Below are 12,846 nucleotides of genomic sequence, written 5' to 3'. Positions count from 1 at the left end.
TCAATTTATCAATTAATAATTGCATTACATTTTTTGGCTGTCAATGCCAGAAAAACTCTGCACACACACCCATCACCTATTCTGGACTCAACGAGTGTAAAATGCTATCCAACTAAACCAGCTTCAGTTTTTAATTCCCGCCTCTAGCAAGTTAGCTAAGAAACCACAACACATGGTATGAACACAATATCTTTAGCGGGAGTCCCATTCCTCCATTTTGGTTAAAGGCTAGCTGACACGTAGCAGACCTGTCTCTCAAATGAACAGGGCTAGTAATGTAGTAACGCACCTTTATGCCGTAATCAAATCAATGAATTTATGGTGGAAATAAATGTTATTAACCCAAAATAAAAGACGTCAACAAAACATGTTAACAAAGCAAGACATTCACTTGATTAACCACCCACCACCTTGAGTGAAACTGACTAAACCAAGCAAAGCACACAGGGGAAGACAACCAAAGATAGGAAGCACAAGGTAACACAAACTCACCCTACCACCCCCCGTGGTGTCAGACCTCCTGGTATGGTCCTTGGCTCTGGCCTCTTCATATTCAGCCTCATCTTTTGTCCAACCAGGAAGGGAACTCCGCAACCAGGAAACTTTCATTGTGGGGCTGTGCCACCACAGTCCATGTGAGAAATGACAATGATGTAAACGTCTGAAATGCCTTTAAGCCTTTTATTAAACCGATATAAAGAGTGCATACAGCTCTGCATGCAGCTATTTTCCTACGGATTGTCCGGGGGAAATTAGTTCAACAGAGTATATATTCACAGTATTTTGTCTCAAGTACAATTATCTTCTGCTGGCAGAGAAGGATTTGAAGGATAAGAAAGCTAAGGGAAGGACTTGGTAGTCTTCACTCAGCAACACGGATCTGCAGAGAACATGATTGGCTGCAACCCTGCAACCCCCCCCCCCCATGATGTTTTTGACTCCCAGAGCCTGAAATAATTTGCAAACAATCCCTCGACCCTCAACTCGGACATCTCACCTCATGAAAACTTCTTCTCGTCCACAGTTGGACTCATCAACAAAGCGCCAGGGTCCCAACTATGCACCGGACAGATTTATAACTGAACAGTTTTACCTTGCTTCTAAATGTAATATCAATGTGCCTCCTACTATTACACTGTGTTTTTGTCTTGCATCAAGCCAAATTCTTGTACGAGCAAACGTACCGTTTCTGATCGCGATGGAGCAAAGTCGTATCCGAGGGGAACCTTCCTGTTCTCCTCGATAGGTGCTCCGTCAGTCCAGTTGAGAGAAATCGGTGCGATGCGATCGACCCGCATGCGTGCACATGAATGAAAGCATTCATGAAGCCAACCGTCACATTATACGACAAAAGAAATATGCAATATGGCCTGAACCATCAATCAGAACAACAACTCAAACTGTCAACAACTAGTCCGATGCAGAATCAGCCTCGCCATTACTCATTGAAAAAAAGGTTACTCCATTACTTTACACATTCCTAAGCAATGCAATTGTGCCTTACTTCGATTGCTTTTATTTTACTTACTTTTTTTCTCAGTGTCTCCTTGCTTTTCACTGCCCTTACTTCCCGGTATTCTCTGGTCTGCCGCTTCTATCCTGTCTTTTTCTTCTTCTATTTTTCTCCTGTAATCAGACACACAGATTCATCTCTGTCGCCCTCAAACACCACTGAAATCACTTTCCCAAAACTCTTCCATCTTGGAGGGTCGCTGTCAGAGTTCGGCACCTTTTCAGTTTGGGACACACCTATACGGATACACACTTTTTACACGCTTTCTCTCACCCACAGTCACTAAGGCACACAGACAAGGCACATAAAACACACTCACACCAGTGATTCACCACATCACTGTTCTCTAATGTCTTACTTGCTTCATCTTTGCAGCATCCATTTGTCACTGCTGACAGGTTCTGGCAGCAGCATCTATCCATCCTACCTTTATCCTCACTTCAGCAGCCCACACTCTTGTCTCTATCAGCCCAGACTGCACCCCTTCCCTTACGCCACCCACCCATCCCTCCCCCCCCCCCCCCTGAGCTTGGTCTCTCTCTGAACTTTTCGGAGGAAGAATCTAAGGAGATGCTACACAAATAGCAGACATATCGATGCGGGGCCATGTCCTCGGTTGGCGCGCCAGCATCGATACCGGCCGCCGCGTTCGAGCCTCCCAGCGTAGAGGCTTTGGGTTGAGCTGTCAGTCATACTTGATCGCGTGTGTTGAGGGGAGCATGTGATGCATTAGCAAGGAGGACTTAGCTCAGACTGGCATCTCATGGAGAATTGCTAAGATGTCATGCCATGGCTTGTGTGTGACTGAGTCCAGTTGAAGCGCAACTGATAACGGGAAATGTGTTTGTCATTCACTCTGTGATATACTGTATGTGATAGCTATAGATTTAAGCTATAGATGGCTGTACCAGTCGTTTGGTCAATTCACTTTGTTGGTTCACAACGAAACACTATGATTTATCTATTTACATTATGTCCAGGATACAGTCCTACTGACCTAGGGGATCATCTGACTTTTTCTCATTAGCCATCATGTGGGTGGACCGGATGTTTTGAGTGTAGTAGTTCGAACGCTACGTGTATTTCGACCTGACCATTCATTCCAGGTGCGTCCAGCTCGGTATGCCACATTTAGCTCAATGCACCGCTGTGCAGCCTCTCAAAGCCTCAACCATGGAGGCGGACACTTGTCACTTCATTCTTTGTACTCTGGTATATTGTTGTGTAAGCTTGTTGTAGCCACAATTGCTGTGAATATATCTTTCATGGAAAGGAAGAAAACAGAAACCTTTACTGACCGCATGCTATTTTGTTGCACCTTGAGGAATAGCTATGCCGCTTAATGAATTAATGAATGAATAAATATTTCTCTTGAAATTATTCTCGATGTTGAATTCAAAGCAATGGCGTGTTTCTTAATCAATGCATTGCCTTTCTTATATATTGACTATTAGAATTGCTGGTCGGGTGTCATGTAACATGATGCATTCACCCATGAACCAATTGGTTTATAACCCTTGTTAAATAAGGGTAAAGGAATTGCTTCTCCTGGAATGGATACTTTTAAGCTTCAAGGGAATGTGTGAAAGGGTCGCTTAGAGGAGAGAACTATGAAAAAGCGTGGATATTGAAAGATATGGCGTTATCTACAGTTTTGACCTTTCGTCCTGCTCTGCTTGATCATCCATCTCTTCCTGGTTTCTCTTTTTCAACTCTTGCCGAACAATGCCACGCACTGTGTGTGTGTGTTACTTCTACGGCAGAAGTAGGTGGGGTTTGTTCTCCCACTCCATAAGTCACACATCTTGGTCAAATGAGGTGTACGTTTAAAAAATAAATTCTATTCTCATATAAATTACGAGATAATGATATAGAAGGCGCATTTCATGCCCACGAAAAAGCATTACATATCCCACAATGCAAAGAACGACCAGACTTTAATAACGGAGGGAAACACTGACTTGAATGAATAGAAATAGAAGGTCGATGGCTAGCTAGCCGCTGTAGCTACACAAGCGGTAGGCTGCTGCAAGGACGGTGTCATCACAGTGTGTAAATAACGTGTTTCAATCGGCTCAGGAACCGAAATCAAGCACTGAAATCTGCGTTGGGTTTCGGTACGGTAGGTACCAGTCGTGTAGGAACAGGTGCTACGTTGGTACCGGTTCTCGGTACCCAACCCTAGTCAGAACACAGCTAGCTGTGGACGCAAATGTAATACATCACTTTTGTGGTTCGAAACACATGGTCTGAGGTGCTGATTTGTATTGAGTTCTATCCTGTGGGAAACGTAGACTTCACCTGAGGGCGGGGAAAACCTCATGCCATGCAAAGAGGTGGCCAATACCTTGACAAATAGTGATGTGTCCAGGTATAAAGGTTCATAAATCACATGTGACAGCAGTCACAGAGCATGGCTAAGAGATACATGCAAGGACAACGGCATCTCACAACCTGAGACTTTGTTGTCTGCCAATGCTTTCTTCTTCACTCTGTTTTTGTGCCCCCTCTGGATTTGTGACACTTCTGCTGGAGTCTCACAAGTATTTCTGTTTTTGTCAGGCAGAGGGAAATCAGCCGTACACGTCCTCATGGGTGTTTCCATTTACCTTCCTGAATTTTTGGCAAAGAGGTAAAGAATACAAAAAATCGGTTGTGAAATGACTTGCATCCTTGATATAAATGCAATGACCTTGGCGTGGGACGGAAACCCCGGTATTGTGACTGGTGTCTTTTTAAATGCCCACAAACGTTTTTTTATTGCCTCAAACTGCAATTGGATAGTTCAGAAAAGCTGCCTTCTCCGTACAGGGAATGGGCCTCTAGTGCCTCATTGTATCGCGGGGTGATGGACGTTCACGGGTAATTTCACGCGCTCGTAAAAATGTTAATCTGCAACGATAATACTGCAAATGGAGCTCAATAATTTGATATGGCCTGGTAAAACACCTTTTTGTCCGCTCAGCCATTCCCTTCCCTCAGTCTGCCTCTGCTGCGATCTTGCTCCGGTCTGGCTTCTGCCCAGTGTAAATTCAGCTGCAGAAACTACTGTCGTGCATGAAATTGCATCGGTCATAGCTTTGCCTTCCTGGCTGCAGCCACGCTTCATAGCCATTTAATGGGAGCCTCTAGGCGGAGTAACTTCCATATGGCCGGTGACAAGGTCTGCGGGGTGAAGCCCCTCTCTCAGGGGAGAGCCAGCAACAACCACCACCCGGGTGTCTCCCATTTGTCGGAACTGTGGGCCCAAGTGAGTGTGAGTGACTAAAGGCTAATGGCATTTCCATAGCTTGCGCCTCTTGCAATATGCTGCTTTTTACATGAGCATTGACTCGAGCACCAACCCCAAAATGAAATCGGTTGGCACAAAAAACACCTGATTCGCTGATGGAGTTGTTCAAAGGCCACTGTTTGTTAAAGCTCACTGGTTTGGATTCAGCTAATCACATTGTCATACAATGGAGGTTCAGATCCGTAGTTATGCTGCGATTCTGCACAATTAGTTCCCGATGCGGCTTAACAAGTAATCCATAAATTAATTAGTTGTGACTATCAGGCAGCAAGTGATGAAGTGAACAGCTCTTGTATAGATGTACCTCCTCGGGACAGCTTGATGCAAAAATGACTCACCTAAGAGAATCAGTCGACCCCCTGCGAGGTATTAGGGTTCATGTTTAGCACAAGGACTGCACAAGACAGCAACACATTATGCCTCCTAATGATCATTGAATTAGAACACCAGTCCCTGCCATTTTTAGCCCTGTGTTTGTGTGTGTGTGTGTGTGTGTGTGTGTCAGACAGACAAACACAGTGAGGGAGGGAAAGCAGAGGAAGATGTCCACACAGAGAACCCAATTAATATTGCATTGTCCTCCGGTTGCTGAGCAGAACAACATAGTAGAAGATTCTGTCTTTGGGTTACATTCAGACAGCACACAACTAAGCCCCTGTCTACAATTTTACTTATAATGTATCTCTCACTTTGGTATCATCAATGACAAGCAAAGATGTATTCTAAATCAGGCTTTGCATGATAAATGAACACACTGTGCATCCAAAGCTACCCTCGAGATAACAACGAAAGGATGCGTCTTGTTTGAATTTGACTCGTTCATTAGGTCATTGACTCACATTTTATGCTTGAGGAATGGTTGCAGGTTGTTTGCATTGTCTTACCGTGTGTTGTTGTCGGACATCCATGCTATCAAACATGACAGTACCTCCAGCTCAGAACTACGTGCAGTATTTTTGTCCACTCGTCCACCCGCCTTCAACTTTTTTCTTAACTTTATGGACAGGGCACAAACCAATGGATGAAAGGGACCCTTTCTTTAGACAAAAGGTTGAGTGGTCAATAAAATAATCAGAAGCAGTCCGCTTTGGGTCTATTTCTCTCTCAACCTTAATTTCACGCTAGCCTGGCCAGTAACCTTAGAGACAGTGTTATATAGAAGGAAATATCTTAGCCATTTTTAAAAGCTCAACCACCAACTTGGCAGACCTGTCATGTGTAGCTTTTCAACGTTCTCTGCTGTATTGTGGGTGAGCCCTTACGTCTGAGAGAGAAATCACATCCCTTTCAACTGGCCAAATATTGTATGACATACTAAGATTGGCTGTGACTCACCTTGCTGTCTTTCTCCCAGAGAGGCTTCATTGTGGTCATTTAATAAAAGCTTCTCCAGAGCCCCAGTGTTTCTGGCGCCGGCATGACTTTGAGTCATGGGCGTGTGACACGGCAGTGAGACGAATAACTCTGGGCTTCGAATGAAAATAATTCAAACGTATTGTCTTAAGGCAAACCGGGAGCAGGGCGGAGGGGGAAAGCATTGGAAATGTTATGTCTAAAGTGATCGATGAGGGAAGGACAACGTGAATTTGACCTCCTCCAGCTGAGAGCCAGCAGCTTGCAGAAGAAAAGCGAGAGCAGCAGGGTTGAGGAGGTGAGAAGTCTCCCATCGTGACAGGAGTGCGGCACATTATCACGCAACAGCAATGGGTATTAAATTGAGTTATTTCTGCCAGGTCCAGCTGCCAGCTGGAGATGAGCGCTGCTCGGCTGAACCTGTGAACCATCAGCATCTCTCGGATCCTGAGCCCTTTAGCACTGTGGCCTCGCTGTAGCGCAACAAAAATACTGTTACCAGAATGGATTGGTAGAATTTGATTTCACATTGGACAGCCTTATTGTGCGGCAGGGACAATGCTTGTGATGAGGTACTGAGCACTCGTGGGTAGAGTACTGATATGGGAAGAGCATCAAGAGTAACAAAATCCATCACATATGTATGTTTAGAAATGGGACAGGTCCCATTTAGGAGGACCGTGTGCTGATAATGCAACTGGAGAAAAAGGATAATCTAAACAAGAAGGAATCTGTATTTTTAGATGTTCTGGTCTGATCTGGGATCATCCCACTGCTTAATAAGAAGTATATCATTCATGAAGTTGGAGAATTTACTGTAAAATGACATTCACATTCCCTTTTTGTTTCAGGCGAAGTGTTGTTTTCATTTATTTCTTCATGTCTCCATTTTCGGAGCAGAGGCCAAAAACAGGCCAGAGGTTAAACGATAAACTACAGCACGCACAAGTTTTTCCCAAACATATACTAAAAGCCGTAGATCTCTGACTCTCCCTAACCTCGTTCTTTTTTTGCTCTATTATGAATCAAGCTCCCATTGCTTTGTCACGGCAAACGTTTATATTAATAGAAATATTAATAGAAATATAAAGCCCCCAGGCTCTGACCTTCAGCTGCATCTACTAAATACAGTGCATCCCGTTTTGCTGTGTTTCCCTCCTTTCATTTCTGTCTGCACTATCGGTATTTCTGTCATGGCCCCAATTCCCAAGGCCAGTGGCCCATAGCGAGCCATTTGGAGTGACTCAAGCCTGACACTTTACAGACATGGATCCTCCGAAGACTCAGCACGCTGAGGTCAGATTAGTACCACGGCTTGTTGCTAATGGGGTTGACAGGCAGACTAGCAAGAGGAAGATAGGGAACTACAGTAGAATCCCTCATTAATATGCATTAAGCAAGCGAGAGTGAGCGTTTTAATTGTAATGACGATAGTGATGATGATGGTGATGATGATGATGATTCGCACCTTAAACTAACTATACCCTGGGGTTTCTTTTTCTTCAAAGGCTCTGCTGCTTTTTGTAAAAAAGGATTTATCCTTTCTATACTGATTGGTGTTATGTTTCCTGGAATTGTGTTGCACTTGATTTTTAAACAGCCTCTTGTTTAAAGACCACGCTCATTGGGTTTTAACCTTCACTCCCCGTTGTCAGGCGTAGAAGACGCACATCAAAGAAACAGCTTTGTTTTTAATTTCCATCACATTAAGCACCCCGTTGATTGGCTCTGTAAAACCAATTACCGACATTGCCTCATATCCAATTAACTGTTTCATCCTCAGTTTCGAACAGAGGGATGGTGGTATAGTAAATACACTTGATATGGAAAAATAATTGAGTCTCACACAAGGTAAGGCCAAGTCAAGGTCAAGGATTTGCTTTGGAGCAGGGCATAGGTCAGCCAGTTAGGCTAGCCTGCTGAATAACAAGGGGGTTAAGGCCTAAAGATGAAACCCTAATGATCCCCAGGTCTGTGTGGGCAGAGCGTCAGCACACAGGCCACAAGCTCATGGCCTGTCATCAAAACCCACAGGCTTTTTCCTCCCTTGTTTCACCTCCTGCATTCACGTAATGTGCTGATGAAACACTGTTAGTGTTGTGATGCACTCTCTTGACCTTGATAAAGCAACCAGCCATGATGAGGGGCTCGAGGGAATTTATACATCAGCTTATCTAAACAGCTGGCTGCCAGCTAACTCACACAGAAAGAAGAAAGTAAAGAGAGAAAAGAAGACAAGTGAAAAAAGGAAGCAGCAGATGTGTGCGTTTGGACGAGGTGTTAAGCAACTAAACCTGTCTCTTTAATAGAGGCTCCCTGTTCCTCAGAAAATACTGCATTCCTGTACTCTGGACAATTGCACATAACCAATCACTACCTCTGAGTATTGAGTACATTTTGATTTCCTTAAGCGGAATATATTTGGAGTGCAGTATCATTTTTGTGAAAACAATCACACCACAGACATTGATCATTAAAAAAATTGTGATTTGCCAACAGTTAACGGTACCGCCAGGAATTTCGAAAAGCCGATATTGCAAATGAACAAGAATACCCAGCAGCACCACAGGATGAGCTGCCAACGTCTGATTGCCGAGGTGCATAACAAACAAAGTTAGTTAGTAAATTTAACCCAAATCCTCACGCCACGTTCTCACTACGAAGGACGAAGCACAAGTCGTTTTGAATGAATACCAGTAACATAAAGCTACAATCTCAAGCCTTAACTAGAACATGTGTTTTCTCATTAGACCGTTTCCCTCACTCCCCCCCCCCCCCCACACACATTACATTTTACATTTGTCATTTAGCTACCGCTTTTATCGAAAACGATAAGTGGTGAGTCCTCCTCTTCAGATGCATCTAAAACACCTGAAGAAACACGTGTTCTTGACATTGGCCAAGTGCTACTTAACGGCATAAAAATTATAACGAGCGCTCAAGCACTTCCGCAGCAACTAAGTTGTTTTATAGAGTTGTTGCTCGTAGCTTAAGCATAGCATAAGTCCATAAGTCTGCAGAATGAGGCTCATTCTTTTAACTCGGCCATGATAAAGAGAGCATTACATTGGGGGTAGACAGGCGTTATCTAACTGATGCTACACTGTGTTAAGCACTGTGTTCATACACTTTCAGTGCGAGTAGCCAAACAGTAAATAGCTTCACCCACTAGAAGGTAATGATGAAGAGGCTTGCTGTGCCTGGGATCCACTGACACATGATGAAAGTGCTTTTCAAGTGTATCTTTGAAAACCAGTCAGTCAGCAGTGAAATCATTGTCAAATCCAAATGTGCGTCTGGTTTCGAAGTACCAGAAAATAAGCAGATGGGGTGACTGCTGCTCCAGTCCTGTTATTCTACTTCAGTAATCAGTTACTTGTCTTTCAAAAAAAACGCCACCAAATTCCTTTTGAAAGAACAAAGGGAGCCCCAGTAGGCAAACTTTAGGAATCCCCATGAACAGAGGACCAGAATGCAAGCAAGGCTGGGAAGCTCTTCCTCCATCATCAGTCTCAGGGGCTTGGATAAAGTGGCCGTAGTTAAATAAAACCTCCTGTACAGGGACCTCCTCATGCTGAACTGGCCTAGCGAAGGGAGGGATTAGGTCCGCTTCTATGATTCTTCCCATGCTGGCATGACTGAAAAGACCTGAGGAACTGATGCCTTTTTAGGGAGGAAATCCTTTTGGATTTTAACTTTCAAGCCACAACATGCACTTTTTGGAACCTGGTTGTTTATTTGAACAAGGACTGAACGCTCTGACTGAAGTGCCTTCAGACAGCGCTCCCACTGAAAATCCCTGCCTTTGAGTTGCATTTAATGATGGTTGACACGATTTAGCAAGAAGTGCTGAGCCGGCAAAAAATAGTAACATGATTCCCATTAAGGAATTCATAATCCAGCTCAAGTATCAGCCTCATTACTCCCTGTTAACAAACAAACGATTTAGAGAGCCATGCATATTTCATTGGATGGGAATCTTAAGCCAGGAACGCTGAATGCAAATACAATACCTGTTTACACAAAATATTGGTAACCTGCTGAGACGAATACCTACTAGGAGTCCGTTAGCCCTTGTGGGAAAACATCAAACACAAAGTGAGACACTACCTTATGCTTAACCGACGTGTTTTATTAAATATTTAGTAACATGTCTCCAAGATGGTACATTACTGCAATAGGCCGACCACCTGGTGCTCTACACCACCTTCATAAAAAAAAAAAAGCCTCAGGGCTTTGTGGGGAAATGTTACGATTACACCAACTCACCATGAATATGTCACTTCTGGAGATGAATAAGAGTAACAGTGTGCCGTATGTGGCTTACGCAAAAGTAGGAAACGCAACATGCTTTTAGCAAAAACAAGATTTTTTTTAAACAGTAGTGGAAGATAAATGTTTCTCTCTGTGTCCTCCCCCGTTTTCTTTCTTTATTTTATCAATAATTCACAAATCACCACTAAACTTTCATCCATCCCTTGAGGATACGGCTGCACACATAACAACAACAACAACAACAACAACACATAACACCTCCAGATGAGTATCACGTAACATGCAGAGAGGGAAAACAGACTCATTCCGACAGCAGTTTTCATTAGCAGTTCGAAGATATAACCAATGAGAAACTCACAGATGCATGACGTATGTTGCTGTACTACACGACCTGAAAGAAGTCATCTTTTCATCAGCCGGGTGGATTCCACTCTCTGCTCTCATATCTTCTCCACGCTTGTTTTCTGAGGCCCAATGAGCTTATCCATCGGCAGCCGTGTTCATCCAAAGCATACATGCAGCACTATCGCCGACCCCCAAGAGAAAAGGCGATGAAACATCCCCCCTCAGCAGTTTAGAAGAGAACTGCAGTTTCCATAGGAACAGATCTAAAAGCAATTAGATGTGAAGTGCAGAATGAGGCTTGATGAGCCATCATTCAGGAATGGCCCTCGAAATTCCATCTGAGACGCTCTACGCGACCCCCCCTTCTCATTTTGTTATTTTCATTGCTTGTGTTTCTTGTGTTTCTCATTTCCTCCTCCTCACCAGATGTTAGTTTAAAGCGGGCTTACTGCATGATTCTCATCTTTACGTCATGAGGGTCCTATTGGAGGAGCACACCGACTATTTGAAGGAGGACAGAGAAAGAGGCCGGGCAGAAAGGGAAGTGGAGGCGGAGGGAGATGTAGTGATCGGTGACCCTGCCTCGGGGCTGAAGTCCACGCTCCATTAAAGATAATTTGCATAATGTTCCTCTTGGCTCATTAAAGATGAGCGGAGGTGCAAGCTACATTCTGCCAGGTGATACATGTGATGGCGTCCCCCTCCACCCCCACCCCCATTTCATCTTCGCTCCTCAGCCCTCCCACGCTCCTCCTCTCCGACCCTCCTCTGCTCTGCCTATCAAAAAATGCATAAGAGAGATAAAGGGAAAATCCGAAAGTCTGCATCCCACTCCACCTCTCGTCTATCATAGATAAATGCTTCCCTTCATCATCGAGCTGCCACCCCGCCTCCTCCCCCGCTATTCATTTGATTGTACATATGTTCGGCCTCCCTTCCCCCCCCCGGCTTATCGCTTGCTCTGGGCTAAAGAAGTGTACTTAAGCAGTAGTTTGCTGAAGTACACTTCTTTCTTGGAAGGAAGGATTGGATTTGATCTCTTTGTTTGGCCCCTCCTTCTTCCTGAGTGACAGGCGCCATCACCGGTGCAAAATGCCACCAGCAAATGGTCAAAATGTGGATAATGATGCTTTTTAAAAAATGAATGTAGCTGCCAAGTGAGTACCAACCAATGCAAATTAGTCAACCCCCAGAATGAGAAAGTAAAAATCACAACAAATACCATCCATCACACCCCTCTCCTTTATCTGTCTCTGTCTGCTAACTTGAATGCCTGCTGTGGCAATCTATAGATTCCCAACTAGTGTCACTTTTTGTTCTGCCTGACACATCTACTTGTGAGGCTAGATAGCACAACAGCAATTTTTTTCTCATTTTCCGCTCACATCTTTTTACATATTTGTGCTTCTTTCCAGCTCTGGTATCTTTTCGCTCTCTCCTCCTCTGTCGCTCCTCCCTGTGTCTTTCTGCCTCCTTCGCTGCCTCAGACAGCTGTTGTTGCTTTGCTGTGTTTGCAGCCTACACCTTATCTGGGCATGAATTCGTTTTGCTGCCATTAGATCCCTCTCCACAGACCCTACTGGGAGCTCGTCAAAAGGAGGGAACCCATTTAAACGGTATAATTCATAACCCAGAGAGCAGCCATACAGATGGCGCAGTAATGTGCTTTAATGCTGTCAACTGTGAGTAGACAAATGGCTGGTCATTAAGATCCATATCAATGCATGGGAAAAAAGTCTATGCTTTGTTGTTATCATTTACATAAGATACGTTACAGCTGTCTTTTTGATATCAAAGTATTTCCCCAGAAAAACGAGGCATTCCGTGGGATTTATGTAGGGTCTTATTTTGCTCCCACTACCTACGTATCGAAATTCTGTTCAACTTTTAAACCTTTTATACAACATTGCCTAGATTTTCTGGCTCCCATGTTTCCAGCAGCGTATTTCTGCAGTCACATATCCAGCTATGTATCCCATATGTTTTAGAATCTCTTTCTTTTCTCCTATTTTTCCATACCTTTGACATTGTACCTATTACATTGGAAAACTGGGTTGGACTTTCTTGC

General features: G+C 44.0%; 1 long non-coding RNA gene across 2 annotated transcripts in view; it reads right to left on the bottom strand.

Moving 5' to 3' along the window:
• The window catches only part of LOC119211645 (uncharacterized), a 29,821-nt gene extending 18,867 nt beyond the window's left edge, over positions 1–10,954 (bottom strand). For both annotated transcript variants that reach the window (XR_009942705.1, XR_005119780.2), the window contains exon 1: positions 10,792–10,954. This is a non-coding gene — a long non-coding RNA (uncharacterized LOC119211645). The remainder of the gene's footprint in view (positions 1–10,791) is intronic.
• Between the last annotated feature and the right edge of the window lie 1,892 nt (positions 10,955–12,846).

This window comes from Pungitius pungitius, chromosome 2 (assembly GCF_949316345.1).
Source record: "Pungitius pungitius chromosome 2, fPunPun2.1, whole genome shotgun sequence".
NCBI lineage: Eukaryota > Metazoa > Chordata > Actinopteri > Perciformes > Gasterosteidae > Pungitius > Pungitius pungitius.
Note: the sequence above shows the minus strand (reverse complement) of the source record. Positions and strands in the feature narration are given on the sequence as shown.